Genomic DNA, 3,264 nt, shown 5'->3' with positions numbered 1-3,264 from the left:
GTTCAAAGTCAACGACCTCATAGCTGTGTGCCTGTGTGTTCATCGAGTCCAAATCTCGTATTTTAGATCCAAATGAGCCAAAACTGCAACTTTACGGCCCTGTCACTCCAACCTCTGACGTACAGAGCACCCCAACGAACCGATATGAAGTCCAAATCCAAAACAAGTGCAATTGGTGTACAATGATATTTAAGCGTCGGCACGACAATTCTGATCGTGCTCGTGCACACTGAGACTGAGAGCCGAGAGGTGATGAAGATGGGTGACGCTGTAGGCCCGCATAAGCTGGGCGATCCGGTGGCGGAGGCATGGCCGACGGCGAGGGCTGCCACGCGGTTTGGGAAGGACGGGAGGTGGCGCAAGGCGGGCGCGGTGCTCGTCGCCGCCGGCCTGGTGACGCTGCCCTTCCTCGTGTTCTTGACCAGCAGGCAGGAGAGCGTGTCACGAGCTTGGCAGAGCGCTGCCGCCATGACTGAAGGTACTTCCTCAACAGTCCTCATATCCACGTCACAATTTTTCATGTCTCGCGACTCTCCATGCAGGTTCCTTGGAAGCGTCTGATGCTAGGACGACGACCGGTGGTGCAAGTGCAACCAAGGCCGACGAGCTCCTCGGCGGGCTGCTGGTGCGCGGCGGCTTCGACCGCGGCTCGTGCCTGAGCCGGTTCGACTCCGCGCAGTATTTCAAGTACTCCCCTTACGCGCCGTCCGCGTACCTCCTGCGCAAGCTGCGCGCCTACGAGGCGCGGCACAAGAAGTGCGGCCCCGGCACGCCGCTCTACGCCAAGTCCATCGAGCGGCTCCGCTCCGGCTCCGGCGGCGGCGGCGGCGCCAGCACGGAGTGCAACTACCTCGTCTGGCTCCCCTACAACGGCCTCGGCAACCGCATGCTGTCCCTGGTGAGCTCCTTCCTCTACGCGCTCCTCTCCGACCGCGTCATGCTGGTGCACGTCCCCGCCGACTTCGCCGACCTGTTCTGCGAGCCGTTCCCGGACGCCACGTGGGTGCTCCCGCCGGACTTCCCCGTCGCCAACCTGTCCGACCTCGGGGTGAACCCCGAGCAGTCGTACAAGAACCTCCTCGCCAAGAAGATCGTCGTGAACGACGACCGGCGAACGCGACGGCGCAGTCCGTGCTACCGTGGGTGTTTCTGAACCTGTGCCACGAGCGGGACGTAGACAACCTGTTCTACTGCGGCGCCGACCAGCTCGTGCTCGCCAAGGTGAGCTGGCTGCTGGTCTTCAGCGACAAGTACTTCGTGCCGTCGCTGTACTCGATGGGGGAGTTCCACGGCGAGCTCCACCGGCTGTTCCCGGCGATGGAGAGCCTGTCCCTCCCGTTACCTGTTTCACCCTACATACTCCGTGTGGGGCCTGGTCACGAGGTACTACAACTCGTACCTGGCTCAGGCGAACCAGAGGATCGGCATACAGATCAGGATCTTCAACTTCGGCAGGATTTCGGCCGACGACATGTATCGCCAGATCCTCTCCCGGCAGGAACAAATACTGCCAGAAACTGAAGATGAAAACCTCACGAAGACGACGACGAACACTAGTGGTTCCGGTGCAGCAGCAGCAGCAGCTGGCTCCACGGCCATCTTGATCGCGTCTCTGTACGCGGACTACTACGAGTTGCTCAAGTCGCGGTACTACGAGCACGCCGCCAAGGGCGGCGTAAGGGTCAGCGTGTTCCAGCCTACCCATGCGAAGGTGGAGGTGACCGGACAACGGGGGCACAACCAGAAGGCGCTCGCGGAGATCTACCTGCTCAGCTTCTCCGAGGTGCTGCTCACGTCGGGGACCTCCACGTTCGGGTACATAAGCGGCAGCCTCGCGGGCCTGCGCCCGACGATGCTGCACCCCGCGCGTCAGCACAGGGTTCCCGAGCCGCCGTGCGTGCGGATGGTGACCATGGAGCCGTGCCAACACAGGCCGGTCCGCATGGAGTGCCAGGCGAACGCCGTGGCAAAGGAGGATCTCGCCCAGCACGTCACGGCCTGCGAGGATGAAGGAGTAGGACTTAAACTGTTTGATTAGGCGTTCATTAATGTTCCTTCGCTACTACACACACTACTACTACGAGTTTGCTGTACTTAATTTTCATTCACATTAAAAAAACCGTTATTAGCAACCAAAATCGTGTGGGCATTTTCTTAACGCACTTCTAGCGTCTGGACGTCCGATCCGAGGCGCTAGAGTTGGATGGTGCTCCCACGCCCGCGCGTGACGCACGTAGCTCCCTCGCCCCGCATCCATCCCGTTTCGGAGGCCGCGCAGGCCCACGCATGCGCGGAGACCACCCCGAGTTTGCTTCGTTTCACGCGCCCGCATTCATGCAGCAACAGCACCAACGGCGTGAGTGGTGACCCACAGCGGCATGTTGACCCACGGCTGATGTGCTTCCCCGAGATCTACTTTTAACACATCCAAAATGAAACACTTGCAGCATACGTCTGAAACAGATAAAACACTTGAAATATGCGCTTGAAACATGTGTATATACCCATAGCAACTTGTGTGATACCATATCTCCTTTTGAAACATCCAGATAAAACATTTGCAACATATGTCGAAACATCCAGATAAAACATGTGCAACATATGTCTAAAACAGATGAAACACTTGAAACATGCGTGTATAGCCATTGTAACATATGCAACACCAAAATCTACTTTTGAAACATCCAGAAAAAACATTTGCAACATATGAACACCTAAAACACTTGAAACATAAGCTTACAACATGCGTATTTTGTCATTGAAACATGTGCAACATCCTGATTTACTTTTACAACATCGATATAAAACACTTGCAACATACCTCTGAAGCACCTGAAACACTCGAAAACGTTTGCAACATGCTCTTTCAGCGCAAACATCTTCGTGTTGCTTCGCAAATAGAGCGCGTGGAGGTCACCAGTGTGCTCACCAGCGGCATGGAGCTCACCGACAAAGCGGAGTTGGGGTGACGCACGAAGGGCGGGTGTGGGGCAGCATGGGCGGCGGTGCGCACAGAGGGCGGGTGGGTGGCAGGTGGAGGTCACCGGTGAGCTCGCTGGCAACGCGAAGCATGGCGGCGGCGCATGGAGGCCCAGGTGGGGGTGGCACGGGCGGCGGTGGCATAGAGAGCGGGTGGGCGCAGCACAGGTGACACAGAGAGTGGGCGCAGCGTGTGGACATCGGACCAGTGGCGGAGGGAAGCGGGGCTGGCACCCCCAACCTTCCCACAGCTCCCAGAATACGCCCCCAAATTAGTTACATAAT

General features: G+C 57.8%; 1 pseudogene; it reads left to right on the top strand.

Moving 5' to 3' along the window:
• Positions 1-252: 252 nt before the first annotated feature.
• Positions 253-2,038, top strand: LOC136523677 (probable fucosyltransferase 8; annotated as a pseudogene).
• The last annotated feature ends 1,226 nt before the right edge of the window (positions 2,039-3,264 follow it).

Source organism: Miscanthus floridulus, chromosome 18 (genome assembly GCF_019320115.1).
Source record: "Miscanthus floridulus cultivar M001 chromosome 18, ASM1932011v1, whole genome shotgun sequence".
In the NCBI taxonomy this organism is placed as follows: domain Eukaryota; kingdom Viridiplantae; phylum Streptophyta; class Magnoliopsida; order Poales; family Poaceae; genus Miscanthus; species Miscanthus floridulus.
The sequence above is the reverse complement of the archived record's forward strand: the minus strand, read 5'-3'. Positions and strand labels throughout refer to the sequence as shown.